This window comes from Pan troglodytes, chromosome 10, assembly GCF_028858775.2.
Source record: "Pan troglodytes isolate AG18354 chromosome 10, NHGRI_mPanTro3-v2.0_pri, whole genome shotgun sequence".
NCBI lineage: Eukaryota > Metazoa > Chordata > Mammalia > Primates > Hominidae > Pan > Pan troglodytes.
Window position 1 is genome coordinate 129230001 of NC_072408.2, and position 23303 is coordinate 129253303.

Genomic DNA, 23303 nt, shown 5'->3' on the forward strand with positions numbered 1-23303 from the left:
TGCCTCATTAAGGTAAGAATATTCAAAATATCCACATAAGGAAAAAATTGACTTGTGGTAGAAGAGAGTGAGTGAGTTACCAGGATCTCGAACGAAAACAAAACAGGGCCCCAGCAATGAATCCCAAAGCTTGGTGGTGAAGTTAGTGCTGTACAACACTTCACACAAAGCACAGAGGGCGGTCACTGTTCCAGGAGCCCCAGAAAACCACCATGGCAAGCCGGCTCGAGAATCACTCCCACTCTAATGCCCGCTACCACTCAGACACATCTCAGTAACTACCCTTCTGTGAAAGAGATCTTGCAAGGTCAATGTGAATTCAAAGGTTAAAGATTCACTTCTATTCTCCCTAATAAGAATACATACTAAAAGCACAAAAATTGTTTTTCGGTTTTTTTTTGAGACAGGGTTTCATTCCTGTTGCCCAGGCTGGAGTGCAGTGGCCCACTCTCAGTTCACTACAATTTCCACCTCCCAGGCTCAAGCAATCCTCCTGCCTCAGCCTCCCGAGTAACTGGGACTACAGGCACACACCACCACCCCCGGCTAATTTTTGTATTTTTAGTAGAGACAGGGTTTCGCTATGTTGGCCAGGCTGGTCTTGAACTCCTGACCTCAAGTGATCCACCCACCTCAGCCTCCCAAAGTGCTGGGATTACAGGTGTGAACCACCACACCCAGCCAGAAATGTTTTTAATAATGAAACTTGATCTAAAGAAGTTAAATATTGTCCCTGTGGCTAAAATTCACTGCAGATTGGCAATCTTGTTTTTTTTTTTTTTTTTTTTTAGATGGAGTCTCACTCTGTCACCTAGGCTGGAGTACAGTGGCATCTCGCCTTACTGCAACCTCCGCCTCCTGGGTTCAAGTGATTCTCCTGCCTCAACCTCCCAAGTAGTTTGGATTACAGGCGTGTGCCACCATGCCCAGCTAATTTTTTGTATTTTTAGTAGAGACGAGGTTTCACCATATTGGCCAGGAGGGTCTCGATTTCCTGACCTCAAGTGATCTGCCCGCCTCGGCCTCCCAAAGTGCTGGGATTACAGGCATGTGCCACCATGCCCAGCCAGACTGGCAATTTCAAGTTCTTACAACTTATGTGTACAGGATGGCTCATTTCTACAAAGCTATCTTAAAGACATCCCAGTTAAAGAGAGACATTTGAAAGGGCATACACCTAGTGGACCCATAAAGGGCTCTTAGTCTCTAAGAAAGTAAGTGTTTTAAGAGTCTAGATCTTGGCTGGGCACGGTGGCTCCCACCTGTAATCCCAGCACCTTGGGAAGCTGAGGCAGACAGATCACCTGAGGTCAGTAGTTCGAGACCAGCCTGGACAACAAGGTGAAACCCCCATCTCTACTAAACTACAAAAATTAGCCGGGTGTGGTGGTGCGCACCTGTAGTCCCAGCTACTCAGCAGGCTAAGCCAGGAGAATCACTTGAACCTGGGAGGCGGAAGTTGTGGTTAGCTGAGATCAGACCACTGCACTCCAGCCTGGGTGACAGAGTGAGATTCTGTCTCCAAAAAAAAAGATTCTAGGTTTTATGTATTTAAGAAAATAGGGACATGTGACTGTTTCGGAGGGGTAAAAACAGAGAACACACAGGGCAATGCTTTTAAAAGCACAGTCTACTTCAAAAAACAGGATGTGATGTCTCTCTGACACTGACATGCTTTATGGGTGCAAAGCAATAAGAAAATTATTATTTGGGAGGTGGTGCATCATCTCTCCACTTAAACTCACAGTCAAACTTAGAAAAAAGTTCCATTGTTTACGTACTGCATTACTTAAATAAAAGATGAAAAGGGGCCGGGCGCGGTGGCTCACGCCTGTAATCCCAGTACTTTGGGAGACTGAGGCGGGCGGATCACTTGAGGTGAGTTTGAGACCAGCCTGGCCAACATGGTGAAACCCCGTCTCTACTAAAAATACAAAAAAATTAGCTGGGCGTGGTGGCACGTGCCTATAATCCCAGTTACTCTGGAGGCTCAGGCATGAGAATCGTTTGAAGCCGGGAAGCGGAGGTTGCAGTGAGCCAAGATTTCGCCACTGCACTCCAGCCTGGGCAACACAGTGAGACGCTGTCTCAAAAAAAAAAAAAAAAAAAAAAAAAAAAAAGATGGAAAGGGACAATTTATCAAGTGTTTGCACCCAGAATACAGAAACACAGGGTTTTCTAAGTTTTTATTTACTTAAAGGGACAATCCTTTAGGCCAGGCAGTGGCTCATGCCTGTAATCCCAGCATTTTGGGAGGCCGAGGTGGATGGATCACGAGATCAGGAGATCGAGACCATCCTGGCCAACATTGTGAAACACCGTCTCTACTAAAAATACAAAAATTAGCTGGGTGTGGTGGTGCGCACCTGTAATCCCAGCTCCCAGGAGGCGGAGGTTGCAGTGAGCCGAGATTGCATCACTGCACTCCAGTCTGGCGACAGCATGAAACTCCGGCTCAAAAATAAAAAAAAAGAAGGACAATCCTTTAAAAAGTTAATATTAACCCTCAGAGACTAGCTTTCTGAATATTTGTACGAACCAACACCTTTTCTTCCAACTCCAACTGAAACAGGTATAAACAGCACAAGGCAAAATAACCAAAAACAGATGGTGACAACTTCTCGATTGTGATGCATCTGAATTGAGACCTCTGGGTCATAAAGAATTTCTGCCACTGATAACCTAGTCTAATCATTTCAAACTGTTACTTTTTCACAGAAGAAAAAACTTTGTTTATTTGCAGAAAAAATGGATAGTAAATTCCATAGCAAATAGAGCCACTGACTAATCACGTACACACAGTAAAAACACTTTCTATTCAACTGTGGAGTTTTCTGCCTTTAAAAGTCCTGCCAGAGGATACTCACAATAATTTTCTCATCATTATACGATCTCTTTCAGCAAAATAAAGAGGGCCTGGTGTCAATGTCTTTACTTTTTATCTATAAGAAGTTGAAGAAAATCAACACAAATCTAGAATATGAAAATAGTACCTCATGGTGTCTGTAGAATCGGGGCAGGCATCAGCTCATATCCTGCCAGAAGCTGGGCAAACATTTTGAACAGCCTGGCTATGAGGTCATGACAATGACCTCACAAACAGGAATTCTCATGTTAGTCGCCCTCTGGGCTGAAGCCTCACCACCTTAAAGGAATCTGGAGCTGATGACTCAAGAAATGTCCTTCCTCCTAAGAAATTATCTTCCCATCTGAGATTAGCAGCATCTAATCTCAGTTTTCTCCACTGCTGACCAGCATCAGCAACACAGGTAGGCAGAGACAAGCAAGTCCACCTAAATAGCTGAACACCAGTCATGTACGCATATCTGTATTACCTGCAAACTTCTGGTACGCAAGTTTTTATTTTGGTTCGGTTCCAAACACTTTTTCTTAGTATTCTTTACTGGAGGATTAGGCTACATTTAAGCATCCCCGCCAGGCGTGGTGGCTCACGCCTGTAATCACAGTACTTTGGGAGGCCAAGGCAGGCTGATCATGAGGTCAAGAGATAGAGACAACCCTGGCCAACATGGTGAAACCCCGTCTCTACTAAAAATACGAAAATTAGCTGGGCATGGTGGTGCGTGCGTGTAGTCCCAGCTACTTGGGAGACTGAGGCAGGAGAATCTCTTGAACCTGGGAGGTGGAGGTTGCAATGAGCCGAGATCGTGCCACTGCACTCCTGCCTGGCGATAGAGCAAGACTCCATCTCAAAAAAAAAAAAAAGAAAAAGGAAAGAAAAAAGAATCCTGATAACTGAGTAGGAAATAAATCATAAACTTAAAATGTTACCCTTGCCATCCTAATAAACTATTGAGTTCACCAGCTCCAATATTTACCCTGTTTACTAAGGAGAAGTGGAGATTAAGATGTCTAAGTTCATTTTGAAAATGCCAGAAGAATAAAGCCTCGGGAAAGCTCCGGAATAGCCCTGTGTATCTTTGTGAGGAAAAGGCAAAATGGCCAGGCTGTTGTTTCCTCCCTCTTAAGAGTTTTGGAGTTTGCAAGCCAGCACAGAGTAAGAATTAGTGACATTTTATTATTTCTAAGTGCTTAAAAATTCTGAAATTGAAGGGAACTGTAACAGGGACTCAGAACAATTATCTCAATGGAATCACTGGTAATTTTTATCTCTTGTGTTTTCTTGGGTCTATAGAAATTTTATTTAATGAACAGGTATAATTAATTTCACAGGCAGAAAAAAATTCTTTTGAGCCACAGTAAAACGGCTTCAACCGAAAGAGTGAAGAAACAGACTCTACTGAGCTGCTTTCTCCACAGAAACAAGAGTGCAGTACAGCCAAGCCAGGATGGAAGTGAATACATATGGAGAGGGGGAGAGGGTGGCTAGCTGTTCACCAAGACTTTTTTGTTGTTGTTTATTTTTTTTTTTTGAGGCAGAGTCTTGCCCTGTTGCCCAGGTTGAACTGCAGTGATGCACTCATGGCTCACGGCAGCCTTGACCTCCCAGACTCCAGCCATCCTTCCACCTCAGCCTCCCAAGTAGCTGGGACTACAGGCAGACACCACCACACCCGGCAAATTTATTTATTTATTTTTATTTATTTATTTTATTTTTTTGTAGAGATGGGGTTTTACCATGTTGCCTAGGCTGGTCTTGAACTCCTGGGTGCAAGCGATCCACCAACCTTGGCCTCCCAAAGTGCTGGGATTACAGGTTTAAGCCACCGTGCCTGGCCTCTTTTTCTTCCTGGATTCACACCATATTTCCCAGCTCCCGCTACAGTTCAGTATGATCACGTGACTGAGTTCCAGCCAGTGGAATAAGTGTGTGAGGCACGTGCCACTCTAGGCCTAGCCCAGAGGAACCTACTGTGTACAATCCCCCCATGCTCTCTGCCCTTCCGATGGCTTGATGGAGACAAGCCCAGCAACCTCGAAAGCATGTACTGAAGACAACAGAATCAAAAGATGGAAGAGTTCAGGCGTGTGGCTCATGCCTGTAATCCCAGCACTTTGGGAGACCAAAGTGGGTGGATCATCTGAGGTCAGGAGTTTGAGACCAGCCTGGGCAACATGGCAAAAACCTCTCTCTACAAAAAAATACAAAAATTAGCCGGGCATAGTGGTGCACACCTGTAATCTCAGAGATTGCAGTGAGCCAAGATCACACCACTGCCCTCCAGTCTGGGCGACAGAGCCAGACTCCATCTCAAAAAAAAAAAAAAAAAAGGAAGAAAGAAGTCTAGACACCTGAATCACCTCTCCCCATTTTCCCATCAGTAAATATGTATCCTAAACTTTTCCAAAACTGAAAATCAACTTATCGGCCACGCATGGTGGCTCACACCTATAATCCCAGCACTTTGGCACTTTGGGAGGCAGTCCGATCACAAGGTCAGGAGTTCGAGACCAGCCTGGCCAACACGGTGAAACCCCATCTCTACTAAAAAAAAATATATAAAAATTAGTCGAGCGTGGAGGCGCACGCCTGTAATCCCAGCTACTCAGTAGGCTGAGGCAGGATAATCGCTTGAACCCAGGAGGCAGAGGTTGCAGTGAGCCAAGATTGTGCCACTGCACTCCAGCCTGGGCAACAGAGTGAGACGCCGTCTCAAAAAAAAACAAAAAAAAAAGAAAATCAACTTATCAGTTTCAGCCACTGAAATAAGTGGGCTTATATGGTATAGTGGCAAGCTTATTTTATGTAATACAGTGGCAAACAGATAAAAACTTTGCTTAGAGCTTTGAATCATCTTGGCCAAGTAAATTCCTCAAATAAATTAATTTTAAGGGACTGGGCTTGGTGGCTCATGCCTGTAATCGCAGCACTTTGGAAGGCCAAGGCAGCCGGATCACCAGAGGCCAGGAATTTGAGACCAGCCTGGCCAACATGGTGAAACCCTGTCTCCACTAAAAATACAAAAAAAAAAAAAAATTAGCTGGGCGTGGTGGCAGGCGCCTGTAATACCAGCTACTTGGGAGGCTGAGGAGAATAGCTTGAACCCTGGAGGTGGAGGTTGCAGTGAGCCGAGATCACGCCACTGCACTCCAGCCTGGGCGACAGAATGAGACTCCACCTTAAAAAAAAAAAAATTAATTTTAAGGACGAGCCTCTAAGATTGAAATGCTTTATATCACAAAAAGCATTATAATGTGAATAATTAAAGTACTATATTTTTATAAAAGCAGAGACATTTTACTGGTAAGAACAAAATATGTTTTTAAAACACACAAGTTTGCCCAGGCATGGTGGTTCACACCTATAATCCCAGCATTTTGGGAGGCCAAGGCAGGTGGATCACTTAAGTCCAGGAGTCTGAGAGCTGCCTGGACAACATAGTGAAACCCCATCTCTAAAAAAACAATTTTTTTTTAATTAGCCGGGCATGGTGGCACCTGCCTGGAATCCCAGCTACTTCGGAGACTGAGGTGGGAGGATCGCTTGAGCCCAGGAGATTGAGTCCAGCCTAGGCAATATTAGCAAGACTTTATCTCTAAAATCTTTTTTTAAAAAGTTTAAGAAAAAAAGAGACACTTATTATAGAAAATATATATTTTAATAAAATCTAATCCCCCTTCCTCCTGACCAGATATCCAAAAAAAAAAAAAACAAAAAACCTTAAGCAATTTACAGAAACAAGAGGTTCCACAAAACAAGCAGTTCCCAAAAACAAGAATGGTGAAAATTATGTTCATACAAAAAGCAGTAATATTCTTCATATTCTCATCTGATTTCTTAAGGTTATGTTTACTCCTATTTTTTAAATGTCATGGTTCAAATAAATAAAAAAGTATGAACAGAGAGCTGGACTAGGAAGTAAGACACCTAAATTCCACCCCAGTTGGATGACCCTGAACAACTCACATAACCCCTTCCCCGGCTCAGTATTCCCAACTTCAACCTGAGGACACTAATTAAATAAGATCTGTTTCTAACTCCATACCTTCACAGCTCTAGCCCTGTTTTGGGTATCAAATCCAAATCCTGTAAGCAAAAGGTCAAGGATTCAGAAGTGAAAGGAAAGATTGTGGCTCTAACTTTGCCAAAGTGAAAAGTACAGACCTCTGCCATCAGTGAAGAAAGAACCCAGATCTGATAAGAGCTTCGAACAGGCTCAGCACCTCCTGGCACACATAGAGCGGCATCGCGTTGCCCCAAGAAAATCACATCTCTACACATCAGACCCTTTCCAGTCCATTTTGCCCCATCCACAAAATGAAAATGCCACTTTATTTACTAAATCTAAAAATTCTGTTGGGAGGCAAAGGAGAGTCGAAGAATTTGCAATGAATTTAACCTGCCAGGAGAGGGAGTTTAACACCAAGCTTCCAGAAACAGGCTGTGTGGTAGCTACAACGTCCAGAAACCCAGGTTTCAACGCGGCCCTGCTTCAAGACCCAAAGGAAATTCAGCACCAGGCGGGTGAAGTGACTTACCTGTGCACAGCTGCACTCGCAGACTTCGGAGCCCCCACCTAATTCTAAAATGCTGTATGTCCATGAACTTAATAACAGAAGGTCAGGGGAGAGACGTTCTGAGAGCAACGGAAATCTATCTTAAGATAAAGATGTTTCTGAGGCTGATTTTTCAAGTCAAACTTGAGAGAGAAATTCAAAGGCTATGTTCTCATATCATATTCCTGGGTTTGGGAGGTTCATTCACAGCTTAATCCTGTCCCCTGAAGTCACGATTACGTAAGTATGCTGTGTCACTTGCTGTCCCCACCCCCAACACAGGAGATGCAGTGTAACCTGAGCTCCTTGGCTTGAGCCACTGAAAACACTTACACAACGCTGGGACCTTTCCAAATTGACTTGTTTCCCCTAAAGAAAGGGCAAGCTATTTGATTTTCTTCCTTCCACTTCATTCACATTCATATTTCTGTATATACAGAAGAGACTGAAAAAGATAAATAAGATTGAAGGGCATTTGCAAATTTTCTTCAATTCTTGAGTAAAACAAAAAAGTCAACTATCCAATGTCACGGAAAAGTAACCAAAAAAAAAAAAAAAAATTATGGGCCTGCTTAGCCCCAATTTAAAAACATCACATCTCCTGGCTGAACTGAGCTTAAGGTCCTTGGACGGGCTTCATTTCCCACGTACTGGCTGTTTCTAGAGCCAGGCCCCATACGCTACTGCCACGCGCAGCATACTGCCACACAGAAGGGCTTTGGGGGCACATGGGAAATGGCTCTCCAAGAACACAGGAGACACATGAGCAGTCTCTTCTGACTACTCTTCTTGCCCTCTCTTCCTTCTCTGGACTACTCCAGCTACTGGGCAGCTTCGATTACGGAATGATGACTCACACGCATTCCTGTCTTGTTTGCATATCATGCTATGACTAAGCTCCATGAGATTTGATTTGTCTTCGCATCCAAAGAATCTAAAAAAGTTTGATACACAGTAAGAGTTCAAAAAAGTTCTCAAGTGAGTCAACAGCAAAACAAGAATCCATAAAATTATGCAAAATGATGCGATTTTCAAACTAAAGCATCAAGTAACTGTATCTTACACTCTAAACACTTGATAAACACAGAAGCATTACAGGGTTTCCCAACTCCGGATCCTTTTTTTTTTTTTTTTTTGAGACAGAATTTCACTCTTGTCGCCCAGGCTGGAGTGCAGTGGCGCGATCTCGGCTCACTGCAACCTCCGCCTCTCGGGTTTAAGCAATTCTCATGCCTTAGCCTCCCAAGTAGCTGGGATTACAGGCACGTGCCACCATGCCTGGCTAATTTTGTATTTTTAGTAGAGACAAGGTTTTGCCATGTTGGTCAGGCTCGTCTCGAACTCCCGACCTCAGGTGATCCGCCCATCTTGGCCTCCCAAAGTGCTGGGATTACAGACATGAGCCACCACGACTGGCCTGGATCCTTTTCTAAAAAGTGGGCCAATGAAGGGTGGGTATGGTGGTTCACACCTGTAATCCCAACACTTTGGGAGGCTGAGGTGGCAGGATGCTTTGAGCCCAGGAGTTCAATACCAGCCTGGGAAACTTGGTGAGACCTCATCTCTAATTATTAATGAACAAATTAATAAAAAGTAGGTCAATGGGCCGGGCACGGTAATCCTAGCACTTTGGGAGGCCAAGGCGGGCAGATCACTTGAGGTCAGGAATTCAAGACCAGCCTGACCAAAACGGCGAAGCCCCATCTCTACTAAAAATACAAAATCAGCCAGGCGGCGTGGTGGCACATGCCTGTAACCCCAGCTACTCAGGAGGCTGAGGCAGGAGAACTGCTTAAACCTGGGAGGCAGAGGTTGCGGTGAGCAGAGATGGCGCCATTGTACTCCAAGAAAGTAGGTCAATGAAGCTATGGGCAAACTGTTCAATTACTACCTACAATGAGTGCTATTTAACAGGTATGATCTCGGCTGGGCATGCTGGCTCATGACTGTAATCCCAGCACTTTGGGAGGCCAAGGCGGGAGGATGACCTGAGGTCAGGAGTTCAAGACCAGTCTGACAGACATGGTGAAGCCAGTCTCCACTAACAATACAAAATTATCCAGGTGTGGTAGCACATGCCTGTAATCCCAGCTACTGGGGAGGCTGAGGCAGGAGAATCACTTGAACCTGGGAGGTGGGGGTTGCAGTGAGCCGAGATTTTGCCATTGCACTCCAGCCTGGGCAACAAGAGCAAAACTCCCGCTCAAAAAAAAAAAAAGTGTGAGTCTCAAATTAGATAATTACATTTGTTGACAGTATTATACTTTCTAGACCAGCACTGTCCAGTAGAAATACAATGCAGTACACAAATGTATAATTCTGAATTTTCTAGTATCCATATTTTTAAAAATGAAAAAGAATCATGTGAAATTAATTTTCATGATATAGTTTATTTAGCCCAGTAGATCTAAAATATTATTTCAAAATGTAATCAAGGGCTGGGCACGGTGGCTCATGCCTGCCCAAGTGGAAGGATCACTTGAGTTCAGGATTTCAAGACAAGCCTGAGCAACATAGTGAGACTCCATCTCTACAAAATTTTTAAAAATTAGCTGGGTGTAGTGGCACACACCTGCATCCCAGCTACTCCAGAGGCAGAGATGGGACGACTGCTTGAGCCCAAGAGTTTAGTTAGAAGCTGCAGAGAGCTCTGGTCATGGCACTGCACTCCAGCCTGGGCAACAGAGCAAGACCTCATCTCCTGCCCGGGCGTGCTGGCTCACGCCTGTAATCCCAGCACTTTGGGAGACCGAAGCACGTGGATCACTTGAGGTCAAGAGTTTGACAGCAGCCTGGCCAACATGGTGAAACCCCATCTCTACTAAAAATATAAAAATTAGTCGGGTGTGGTGGTGGGCACCTATAATCCCACCTACTCCGGACGCTGAGGCAGGAGAATTGCTTGAACCCAGGAGGCGGAGGTTGCAGTGAGCTGAGATAGCGCCACTGCACTCCAGCCTGGGTGGCAGCACTACATTCCAGCCTGGGTGACAGACCAAGACTCTGTCTCAAAAAACAAATATCACCTCGTCTCTAACAACAACAAATGTGATTAACGTAAAGTTATTAACATTTTACATTCTTTTTTCATAATAGATCTTTGAAATCCAGAGTGTATTTTATACTTACAGCACACCTCAATTTGGACTCACCACATTTCACGTGCTCAATACGTGATTATGTGGCTCGTGGCTACTACATAGGACACCACCAGGCTAGAATACATACTGGAAGCAGAAAACAAGCAGCTCTCCTCTTGGCATCGATAGTAAAACTAACAAGCAGATAATACCCCAGGCCCCCCAGGATATGCAACATCCATCTTCTGTGCTCCATTACAACATGTATGTGAGGAAAAGGGCAGAGAAATGTAAAACTCCTGAATCTCGAACCGGGAATAATTTAATTGTTCTTAGCATAGAAAAGGAAAAAATAGCACTTACAGTAAGAGGAACTTTAAAATATCTATTTGACAGGTGATACATAATGTATAAGGAAGCTCTGCTGGCAGCACAAGGCACTGCCCAGTAAAACCGAGAGCTCAGCACAAAGAGTTTGAAAACACACCCACATGAAACTCAAAGCAAAATACAGTACAGAGACTGAGCTACCGATGAAAAATTTAATAAGTATGTCTCAAAGCACATGAAAGGAAACTGTGGCTGGAGATTTAAGGCCAACACAGTAGGAGACATCATTTCTTGTTTTGTTTTGTTTTTTTTTTTTTTGGTCTGTTTGTTTTTTGGCACAGAGTCTTACTCTGGTACCCAGGCATGATCTCAACTCACTGCAACCTCTGCCTCCTGGGTTCAAGCGATTCTCCTGCCTCAGCCTCCTGAGTAGCTGGTATTACAGGCGCCCGTCACCGCATCCAGCTAATTTTTTTTTTATTTTTAGTAGAGACAGGGTTTCACCATGTTGGCCAGGCTGGTCTTGAACTCCTGACCTCAGGTGAACCACCCACCTTGGCCTCCCAAAGTGTTGGGATTACCACATGAGCCACCGCGCCCAGCCGCATATAGCTGTTTCATTGGCCCATATTCTAACACCTGGGAAACTTGTTAGTCTTCCGAATAAGATACAGAACACTCCTTGTGCACATTTACACAGAGTGGTCCGATGACATGACGACACTGTGTGACTGCTCAGAATGTGTGCCCTAACAACAGTTCTGTGACTCAAAATCAAACCACAGGGCATGAAGGCAGGGAGCATCCACTCCAAGGTAGAATACCCGGTAAGCGCATGAGTGAGCGGTCTACGCGAGCTGAGGACGAGTGACAGACACCTAAGAGCATCGTTGACTCTGGCTTCCCAAAGCTTGGCCCTGAACACAGGGAAAATGTGTGTGATGCCACCAAACACAGTTTGGGGCGCAGGCCACAGAAGGGCCAATGTATCAAATCGGTGCACTAACAAGCGAGATTCACTGGACAGAATATAAAGCAGGGGCCTGGAGACACTGGTTTCAGTATCAACTAGTAGGCTGATTTAAAAGGTAACAGAATAGGCCGGGCGCAGTGGCTGACGCCTGTAATCCCAGTACTTTGGGAGGCCAAGGTGGGTAAATCACTTGAGGCTAGGAGTTCGAGACCCTTCGGGCTGGCCAACATGGTGAAACCTGTCTCTACTAAAAATATAAAAATTAGCTAGAAGTGGTGGCACATTCCTGTAATCCCAGTTATTCAGGAGTCTGAGGCAGGAGAATCGCTTGAACCCGGGGAGGTGGAGGTTGCAGTGAGCCAAGATTGCGCCACAGCACTCCAGCCTGGGCAACAGAGCAAGACTCCATCTGAAAACAAAAAACAAAAAACAAAGGCCGGGTACAGTGGCTCACGCCTGTAATCCCAGCACTTTGGGAGGCCGAGGCAGGCGGATCACGAGGTCGGAAGATCAAGACCATCCTGGCTAACACAGTGAAACCCTGTCTCTACTAAAAATACAAAAAAAAAAAAAAATTAGCCTGGCATGGTGGCGGGCGCCTGTAGTCCCAACAACTCGGGAGGCTGAGGCAGAATGGTGTGAACCCGGGAGGCGGAGGTTGCAGTGAGCCAAGATCGCGCCACTGCACTCCAGCCCGGGTGACAGAGCGAGACTCCATCTCAAAAAAAAAAAAAAAAAAAAACCAACATGGTGCCATGTGTTCACACTTCCATTCTTCCATTCAGTTCCACATATCCCCATCAAGTTCACTGCCTTGTCTATAGGACTGACTTAAACCACCTCTAGAGTCAGGTGTCAGAATAAGAGCATTCCGTCATCTTCAAAACATATGCCTTTCACATGAGATTACTTAAATGTTTTATTGAATATTAAAGTCATTCAGCCTGTCCTTTTTTCCATTCCTGTCATGACTATTTATAAGCACCAATATTTCTTCACTGATCTCCATCCCCTGTGTAATCCCATGAGATGTTCTGTCACTGCTGCATGGCTCCTGTTGCCGTCATTGCCTAGATTCACAAGGGACGCATTCTCACAAGTACTATGGTCAAAAAAGAAGGATTCCAGGAGCCATAACTCTAGGTTTTTTTTAGTCTTTTGTCACTTGACCACTAAGATCTATTTTCACTGATATTTCTCTAAGTATGTGGGTATTTATGTATGCTTCATACACGATATATTATATATAACTTTTTAAATAGGCCAGACTCAGCTTTAAAATTAACACAAAGATTAAAAAAGCAAATAGCAGCCAGGTGCGGTGGCTCACACCTGTAATCCCAGCACTTTGGGAGGCCAAGGCGGATAGATCACCTGAGGTCAAGAGTTCAAGACCAGCCTGGCCAACATGGCAAAACCCCATCTTTACTAAAATACAAAAATTAGCCAGGTGTGGTGGTACACACCTATAATCCCAGCTACTCGGGAGGCTGAGACAAGAGAATCACTTGAGCAAGGGAGGCAGAGGTTGCAGTGAGCAGAGATCATGCCACCACACTATCTCAAAAAAAAAAAAAAAAAAAAAGGAAACAGCAGCCGGGTGTGGTTGCTCACGGCCGTAATCCCAGCACTTTGGGAGGACAAGGCGAGCGGATCACCTGAGGTCAGACGTTCAAGACCAGCCTGGCCAACTTGGTGAAACCCCATCTCTACTAAAATGCAAAAATTAGCCAGGCATGGCGGCAGCTCCGGTAATCCCAGCTACTCAGAAGGCTGAGGCAGGAGAATCGCTTGAATCCGGGAGGCAGAGGTTGCAGTGAGCCTAGATTGCACCACTGCACTCCAGCCTGGGTGACAGAGCAAGACTCCATCTGGGGGATGGGGGGCGGGAAGCAAACAGCATATCTTTAAGGATAAAGTACGAAAGATGAGTAACTATTGTAATCACTGTTTATTTAAAAGGTCAATGCGGGCCAGCTCAGTGGCTCACGCCCATAATCCCAACACTTTGGGAGGCCAAGGTGGGCAGATAGTTTTGAGCTCAGGAGTTTGAGATCATCCTAGGAAACATGGCGAAACTCTGTCTCTGCAAAAAATACAAAAATTAGCCAGGCGTGGTGGTGTGTGCCTGTGGTCCCACAGAGTGAGACCTTGTCTCAAACAAGTAAAAATAAATGGATCAATGTGAAAAGCCCATTCAGACACTAAAGGACTGACACAAGTCAGTAAGTATCAGAAAATTAACTGGCTCCTTAATTCAAAAGGAGCTACAAGGAAGTTTTATTTCCAATTTCTAACTGAGACAAACCTTACAGAGCAATTTATAAAATTAGCCTGCTAACCTTAAGTGTTGATTTGAGAATATCACACAATAAGACACTGACAGTAAATACAAAGTTTATGGTATCTTTCCAAAGTCAAGAGTAGACATACCCCTTTGAAAAATTATTCTGTGCTTAAGAAAATTATATGTATTTAAAACTTAAGGTGTGTATGACATAGTACAGAATACAAGTTGTACCTAGAGAAGTTTTAAAAAGGAAGGACAGGATTAAAAACTAACCCAGGGAGAAGGTTGGGGCATAAGACAATGGTTTTTTTTTAGAGATGGAACTCTGAGCTCTGATGCAACTGCCTGCAATTATGAATGCCTTTGCACAGCTCAGTCTGAGTGCAGATTTATATTCCTACTACTTAGCACGCAGAAAATAAAGAGCCTCCCAATGTTCCTCCATCTGCCAAAAAAAAAAAAAAAAAATGTTTTAAGGGAACATGGAAAGCTGAATAATTTGAGTTATTTTGTTCATTTACACAAAATTTTACAAAATTCCTGTGACTTTGTAACTCTAACACATACCACTAGCTTAAGACACAGATCTTAAAAGGGGCTGAAATTACTAGGCCTCTCTAGTATCTCCCAGAAGAACTCACTTAATGGGTCGGCAGCAGTCAATTATACTAACGTGTAAAAAGAAGCAATGTGCTTAATATAGCATCATAAAATGTTAGAATCAGAAGAGACTGTAGCAATCTAGTTCAACTCTCTCATTTTACCAACAAGAAAACTGATTCTAAAAAGTGAAATCACTTGTCAAGGTCATACTTACTTAACAGTCTAGGACTAAAACCCCAATCTCCAGGCTCCTGACCCTAATGTAAACTGATGAATAAATGTTTCTAAATTATTATATACAGCAGTGAGATCAAAGAGTCAATCTCAAGGCAAGTTAAAACTGACCTCCCCAGCCAAGGTGGTTCACACCTGCAATCTCAGCACTTTGGGAGGCTGAGGCAGGAAGATCACTTGAGCCCAGGAGTTCAAAACCAGCCTGGGCAACACGGCAAAACTCCACCTCTACAAAAAATTAGCCAGGTATGGTGTCGCGTGCCTGCAGTCCAGGCTATCTGGGAGGCTGAAGGAGGATCACCTGAGCCCATGAGATTGAAGCTGCAGTGAGCTGTGATTGTGCCACTGCACTCCAGCCTGGATGAGTTTTTTTTTTTTTTTTCTTGAGACAGAGTGAGAACACGTGCTACAAGGAGGGTTTTTGGTGAGACCCTGTCTCAAAAAAAAAAAAAAAAAAAAAAAAAAAAAAGAATTGATTTCCCTTTCCATTCTTCACAAAGGAAAAAAGTTGGCATATTGTTGCCTGCCCCTTAAACAGTCAGACATGGCCCACACTAAAAGCAAAAGGATACCAAAACTGCTCTGAACAAGAAAAGGGTACAAAGACAACTCCTAGAAGAATCAAGGTCTTTCATATTGGATTGGGTTTTTTTCTTTTCATAAAAGCTTTCTTGCCTGTAATGCCAACACTTTGGGAGGCCGAGGCAAATCACCTGAGGTCAGGAGTTCAAGACCAACCTGACTAACATGGCGAAACCCCATCTCTACTAAAAATACAAAAATTAGCCGGGCATGGTGGCGGGCACCTGTAATCCCAGCTACTCAGGAGGCTGAGGCAGGACAATCACTTGAACCCGGGAGACGGAGGTTACAGAGCTCACACCATTGCACTCTGGCCTAGACGACAAGAATGATACTCCGTCTCAAAAAAAAAAAAAAAAAAAAAAGGTTCTTGTTTTTATTTTGCAAATGAGCAAGTTTAATAGTTGCTATAGGTCTTGAGAGACAATGGACAAATAACCACATTTTTTTGAGACATTTCTTTATTTTTTATTATATATTTTTTTGAGATAGAGTCTCACTCTGTCGCCCAGGCTGGAGTGCGGTGGTGCAATCTCGGCTCACTGCAACCTCTACCTCCCAAGTTCACGCCATTCTTCTGCCTCAGCCTCCCGAGTAGCTGGGACTACAGGCGCCTGCCACCACACCAGGCTAATTTTTTGTATTTTTAGTGGAGACAGGGTTTCACCGTGTTAGCCAGGATGGTCTCGATCTCCTGACCTTGTGATCCACCCGCCTCGGCCTCCCAAAGTGCTGGGATTACAGGCGTGAGCTACCGCGCCCAGCCTATTCTGTTTTTAAGAGACTATGTTGCCCAGGCTGGTCTTGAACTCCTGGGCTCAAGAGATCCTCCTGCCTCAGCCTCCCAAAGTGTTGGAATTAAAGGCATGAGCCACTGTGCCCGGCCTATAACCACGTTTCTATTTTCACAATACTACAGGGCACCTTGCTATTTTTTTTATTGTTTATTATTTTTTTTGAGATGGAGTCTCCACTCTGTCACCCAGGGTGGCACGATCTTGGCTTACTGCAACCTCCGCCTCCCAGGCTCAAGTGATTCTCCTGCGTCAGCCTCCCAAGTAGCTGGGATTACAGGTCTGCACAACCATGCCCGGCTAATCTTTATATTTTAGTAGAGACAGGGTTTCACCATGTTGGCCAGGCTGGTCTCAAACTCCTGGCCTCAGGTGATCCGCCCGCCTTGGCCTCCCAGAGTGCTGGGATTACAGGCATGAGTTACCACGCCCAGCCTATAATATTTTTCTTTTCTTTTTCTTTTTTTTTGAGATGGAGTCTTGCTCTGTTGCCCAGGCTGGAATACAGTGGCATGATCTCAGTTCACTGCAACCACTGCCACCCAGGTTCAAGCGATTCTTCTGCCTCAGCCTCTCGAGTAGCTGGGATTACAGGCATGCGCAACCACGCCCAGCTAATTTTTATATTTTTAGTAGAGACAGGGTTTCACCATGTTGGCTAGGCTGGTCTCAAACTCCTGGCCTCAAGTGATCTGCCCACCTTGGCCTCCCAAAGTGCTGGGATTACAGGCATGAGCCACCACGCCCAGCCTATATTTCAAGAGAAGCAGTCTACTAAATTTACTCACAAATCCATAAGATAGTTTCTGTACAACCACCTTAGATGCTGTAAGTGGAAACTAGGAATTGGTTTCATTTGGATTTTAATTTTTTTCAAGACAGAGTCTCACTCTGTTGCCCAGGTTGGAGTGCAGTGGCTCAATCTCAGCTCACTGCAACCTCTGCCTCCCAGGTTCAAGCGATTCTCCTGCATCAGCCTCCGGAGTAGCTGGGATTACAGGCCCCTGCCACCACCCCCAGCTAGTTTTTGTATTTTTAGTAGAGACAGGCTTTCGCCATGTTGGCCAGGCTGGTCTCGAACTCCTGACCTCAGGTGATCTACCCACCTCGGCCTCCCAAAGTGCTAAGATGACAGGCGTGGGCCACCACGCCCGGCCTCATTTGGATTTTAAAATCTAACTTCAGTGTTTGTTATTTTTCTTTTTTTTTTTTTTGAGACTGAGTCTTGCTCTGTCACCCAGGCTGGAGTGCAGTGGTGAGATCTCGGCTCACTGAAAGCTCCGCCTCCTGGGTTCACGCCATTCTCCTGCCTCAGCCTCCCGAGTAGCTGGGACTACAGGCGCCTGTCACCATGCCCGGCTAATTTTTTGTATTTTTAGTAGAGACAGGGTTTTGCTATGTTGGCCAGGCTAGTCTTGAACTCCTGGCCTCAAGTGATCCACCCACCTCAGCCTCCCAAAGTGCTGGGATTACAGGCATGAGTCACCATGCCCAGCCTCATTTCTTGCTCTTAATCTGCAATCCATTAACAGCTACAGTTTCCTCGAGAGCAGGACACATGACTGTTTTACTCAACTTTCCCAGTGTCTGGGCTAGTACCTCCCTATAGTAGATGCTTAATAAATATCTGCTAAATATAGAAACTAAAAGATAAAGGCATTCTTTTGTATACTATTTTCATTCCAAATGGTAACATACCACTGTTCTATACTTTGCCTTTGTAAAGTTATATTTATTTTTATTTACGTATACACACACACACATATATATATACACAGACACACACACACTTTTTTTTTTTTTTTTTTTTGAGATGGAGTCTCGCTCTGTCACTCAGGCTGGAGTGCAGTGGCGCAATCTCGGCTCACTGCAACCTCCACCTCCCGGGTTCAAGCGATTCTCCTGCCTCAGCCTCCCGAGTAGCTGGGATTACAGGCACGTGCCACCACACCCAGCTAATTTTCGTATTTTTAGTAGAGACAGGGTTTTGCCATGTTGGCCAGGCTGGTCTCGAACTCCTGACCTCAAGTGATCTGCCCACCTCAGCCTCCCAAAGTGCTGGGATTACAGGCGTGAGCCACCACATCCGGCCTTATAAGTAATATTTTGAAGGTAAAAAGAAAAAGATAACCGGTTTGTTTCTCCAAAGAAGCTATAAAAACGGCCAATAAGCACATGAAAGGATGTTCAATATTACTAGCCACCAGGTAAATACAAATCAAAATCACGATGAGATACCACACTGCACACTCACTAGGATGACTATAATCAAAAAGACATAGAAGTGCTGGTGAGGATTTGGACAAGCTGAACCTCATTCATTGCTGGTGGTACAACCACTTTGGAAAACAGTATTGTACTGCCTCAAAAGGTAGAGTTCGCATATGACCCAGCAATTCTATAACATTCTTAGGTATAGGCCCAACATAAAAGCAAGCATATGTCTACACAAAAAATTATACACAAGAGCCAGGCATAGTGGCTTACGCCTGTAATCCCAGCACTTTGGGAGGCTGAGGTGGGCGGATCACCTGAGGTCAGGAGTTTTGAGACAAGCCCAGGCAACATGGCGAAACCCTGTCTCTACTAAAACTATAAAAATTAACCTGGTGTGGTGGCAGGCGCCTGTAATCCCAGCTATTGGGGAGGCTGAGGCAGGAGATTTGCTTCAACCCAGGAGGTGGAGGTTGCAATGAGCCGAGATCATGCCATTGCACTCCAGCCTGGGAGACAAGGGCGAAACTCCATCTCAAAAACAAAAACAAAAACAAAAACAAAAAATTTATACATGAATGCTCACAGCAGCAGTATTCATGAGACAAAAAGTAGAAACAATCCAAAGGTTCATCAAGTGATGAAGAGACACAATGTGGTATTGGGGTATATCTACACAACAGAATATTACTCAACCATAAAAAGGAATCAAGGGCAGATGCATGCCACAACATGGAGGAACCCTGAAAACACTATGGTAAGCGAAGGAAGCCAGTCATCATGTATGATTCCCTTTATAAGAAATGTCCAGAATAAACAAATCTGTAGAGACGAGAGTAGATTTGCCATGTTGCCCAGGCTGGCATCAAACTCCTGGCCTCCTGCCTAGGGCTGGGAAAGTTGGCAGAAATAAGGAGTGACTGCTAATGGATACATGATTTCTTCTGGGGATGACAAAAATATATTAAAACTTACTTTTCCAACTGGGAGAAAAGGAAAAAAATGAAAATATAATAAAACTGATCATGGTGATGGGTGCATAACTGCGAATATACTAAAAAACCACTGAATTGTATACTTTAAGTTACTAAACTGTATGGCATATGAATTATATCTCAATAAAGCTGTTTTTTTTAAAAAACTGGTATACTTAGCAGTTTTCCTACTTACTATCTACAACCAGTTATTTTCTTTTTTCTTTTTTTTTTTTTTTTTAAGAGACAGGCTCTCACTCTGACACCCAAGCTGGAGTGCAATGGCACAATCATGGCTTACTGCAGCCTCAACCTCCTGGGCTCAAGGAATCCTCCCACCTCAGCCTCCTGAGTAGCTAAGCCCACAGGTACACAACCATCCCTGGCTAACTTTTGTTTTTGTAGAAATGGAGTTTTGCCATGTTGCCCTGAGCTCACGGGATCCACCCACTTCAGCCTCCCAAAGTGCTGGGATTACAGGGGTGAGCCACCACACCTGGCCAAAAAAATTTTTTAATAAGAAGACTGAGGCCAGGTATGGTGGCTTACCCCTGTAATCCCAGCACTTTGGAAGGCTGAGGTGAGCGGATTTCATGAGGTCATCAGTTTGAGACCAGCCTGGCCAACATGGCGAAACCCCGTCTCTACTAAAAATACAAAAATTAGACGGGCAAGGTGGCACGTGTTTGTAATCTCAGCTACTCAAGAGGCTGAGGCAGGAGAATCATTTGAACTCGGGAGGCGGAGGTTGCAGTGAGTCAAGATCACGCCACTGCACTCCAGCCTGGGTGACAGAGCGAGACTCCGTCTCTAAAAAACAAAAAAAGACGAAAGTACATACTCTAAAGTATCAAAAAGATTCCTCTGGGCAGTAGCATCATGGATAATTTGTTTTTTTCTGTGTTTTTGTATCTATGCAAATTTTATAATTTATACAATTAACCTACATATTTTAAGAAGAGAACATTATGTTACTAAAATGTAAAGCCCATCTTAAAACTAATATATAAAGAAAAAAATAAACCTGAGACCCTAAAAAAAACTTCACTGGAAAACATTTTCTAAAATCTAAACTTGACTAGATTCTCAAGATGACAACCTAAGCAAGCTACGTATCCCTTTCAACAGAAACTAGTCACATGGTTTCATGTAATAAAGACACTCACTTTTCAGAAACCCAGGCAATAAGTTTTCTTTCACTTAGGCTATAAAAAAATCACCCTGCTTATAAAGTTTATTTACGGTCTAGAAAGGAAAAGTCTAAATAGGTCCCTTCCTGCTTTAAGGTATTAGAACATAATGTCTCTAATAAAAAGTCATTATATGGGGTAAATCAGGAAGAGAGAGGAGGCAAGAGGTCAAAGGCCTGGATTAAAAGATTTTCAGGAAAACATCCCTACTGACTCTTATCTTTCCTGAGAAGACGGGGAAAATATGCCAAATATTTCACTACAATACTTGAGTAAAAGAAGGGATTTTTAGAATCAGGGGGGGAAAAGACTTATTATATTGCCTTCCCTTTATACATCAAACCCAAGTTTTGGATGATTTGCACACCCTGAACATCTGGATCTTCTGGGTCTTAACTTCGGAGAAGATATTATAAACCAAGGACTCGGCAATTTTAAGTGTTAAAAAGGGGCAGAGTTAAACTGGGATCTATCCAAGTCATACTTAGACATAAGTAAGCAAAGGAGCAAACAAACACCAAACTGCTTAATTCAAGTCGGAAGTATTTTAGAGCTTACACTTATAGAAAACATTAGGGCAGCAAAATGTCTGCCTGTAGTCTCATTAGCATTCCTGCAAAGAGGTGGATGAGAATAAACTTCCCCAGGGTAAGAGACACCAAGGAGGGTTCCCAATAGGGATTCTGTAATATGACTACTTCCTCTTTTGAGAGATTTTGAAAGCATACTTTTAAGATTTTGTTGCTGAACCACAATAAATAGACAATTAAAAAGTAGACCCACCCATTGAGTTAGTGCTAGTGGAATATGTCCTTCTGGAAGTGCCATATGGAGATTAAAAGAAAAAAAAAAAAAAAAGCTCTTTACTCATTGTGGCCAAGATTCCTTGGTACTTGGTGCCAGGGCCAGGATATTACCCCAGATGTCCTAGCCAAATTCAAGGTTGGCTAATTACACTCTGACAAACTACAAGCAACAAAAAAAGTCTCCCTCTGTTCCCTTGATTGAAACCTGAAGAGGTCACTCTTCCTTGAAATTGTTTTTATTTTAAATTTTGATTGAATTGTACACTTTAATATGTGTACTTTGGTTTTGGGGTTTTTTTTTTTTTTTTTTTTTGAGACAGGGTCTCACTCTGTTGTCCAGCTTGGAGTGCAGTGGCATGAACACAGCTCACTGTAGCCTCCTGGGATCAGATTTCTTGGGTTTAAGAGATCCTCCTGCCTCAGCCTCCCAAGTAGGTGGGACTACAGGCATGTATCATCACATTCAGCTAATTTTTTTAAGTTTTTGTAGAGACGGAGGTCTCAATGTGTTGCCCAGGCTGATCTCAAACTCCTGGACTCAAGTGATCCTCCTGCCTTACTCTCCCAAAGTGCTGGGATTATAGACATGAGCCACTGCACCTGGCCAAACATCTGTTTTTTGAGACGGAGTTTCTATCTTTTTGCCCAGGCTGGAGTGCAATGGCACAATCTCAGCTCACTGCAACCTCCACCTCCCAGGTTCAAGCGATTCTCCTGCCTCAGCCTCCCAAGTAGGTGGGATTACAGGCGCCTGCCACCATGCCTGGCTAATTTTTTGTATTTTTAGAAGAGACGGGGTTTCACCATGTTGGCCAGGATGGTCTTGATCTCTTGATCTCGTGATGCACCCGCCTCGGCCTCCCAAAGTGCTGGGATTTACAGGCATGAGCCACCACGCCCAGCCCAAAATTCTTGTACAGTACCATCGGTCATTATGGTTTCCCTTAAGAGTGCATTGTAACTCAAATGCCAACTTAAAGCATACGGATTCTTTGAGTTCCGCCTCTATGGGAAACACACTACGTATATTAAAAATGCTAAAAAAAAATTAGCGGGGCATGGTGGCGCATGCCTATAATCCCAGCTACTCAGGAGGCTGAGGCATGACAGTCCTTTGAACCCAGGAGGCGGAGGCTGCAGTGAGTCAAGATCACACCAGTACACTCCAGCCTCGGCCACGGAGCAAGACTCTGTCTCAAAAAATAATAATAATAAATAATTTTTTAAAAAAACATAAGACGCTGTTAATAGTTTAAAGCCTCCCTAAACAGCTATCTAAAAACTCGTATCTTGGCAAATACTGACAACTGACACTGCTTTCCAATTAAGATTGAAAAGTGGCTGGGCGCAGTGGCTCACGCCTGTAATCCCAGCACTTTGGGAGGCAGAGGCGGGCGGATCACGAGGTCAGGAGATCAAGACCATCCTGGCCAACACAGTGAAACCCCATCTCTACTAAAAATACAAAAAAATTAGCCGGGCGTGGTGGCGGGCGCCTGTAGTCCCAGCTACTCGGGAGGCTGAGGCAGGAGAATGCCGTGAACCTGGGAGGCGGAGCTTGCAGTGAGCCGAGATGGCGCCACTGCACTCCAGCCTGGGCGACAGAGCGAGACTCCGTCTCAAAAAAGAAAAAAAAAAAGTGTTATCTAAAGTTTTCTATTAAACATAGATTTTGGCTAGGCACGGTGGCTCACGCCTGTAATCCCACCACTTTGGGAGGCCAAGGCGGGTGGATCACCTGAGGTCAGGAGTTTGAGACCAGCCTGGCCAAAATGGTGAAACCCTGTTTCTACTAAAAATACAAAAATCAGTCA

The 23303-nt window shown here is 44.1% G+C and overlaps 1 protein-coding gene and 1 long non-coding RNA gene across 37 annotated transcripts in view; one reads left to right on the forward strand and one right to left on the reverse strand.

The window, feature by feature from the left end:
• Positions 1-23303, reverse strand: part of CLIP1 (CAP-Gly domain containing linker protein 1) — a 154672-nt gene that overhangs the window by 123349 nt on the left and 8020 nt on the right. For 4 of the 36 annotated variants that reach the window (XM_054663725.2, XM_054663722.2, XM_054663719.2 and 1 more), the window contains exon 1: positions 2994-3078. The exons of 27 other annotated variants lie outside the window; for them this stretch is intronic. The gene's annotated coding sequence lies outside the window, so the exon portion shown is untranslated. Of the gene's footprint in view, positions 1-2993; positions 3090-7401; positions 7668-23303 lie in introns of those variants that run through there. 5 more of the 36 variants (XM_063786089.1, XM_063786084.1, XM_054663715.2 and 2 more) reach the window with 3 other exon arrangements.
• On the forward strand, positions 3087-7562 carry LOC107967667 (uncharacterized). Its single transcript, XR_001708344.3, has 2 exons — positions 3087-3269; positions 6917-7562. It is a non-coding gene; the product is annotated as an uncharacterized LOC107967667 (long non-coding RNA).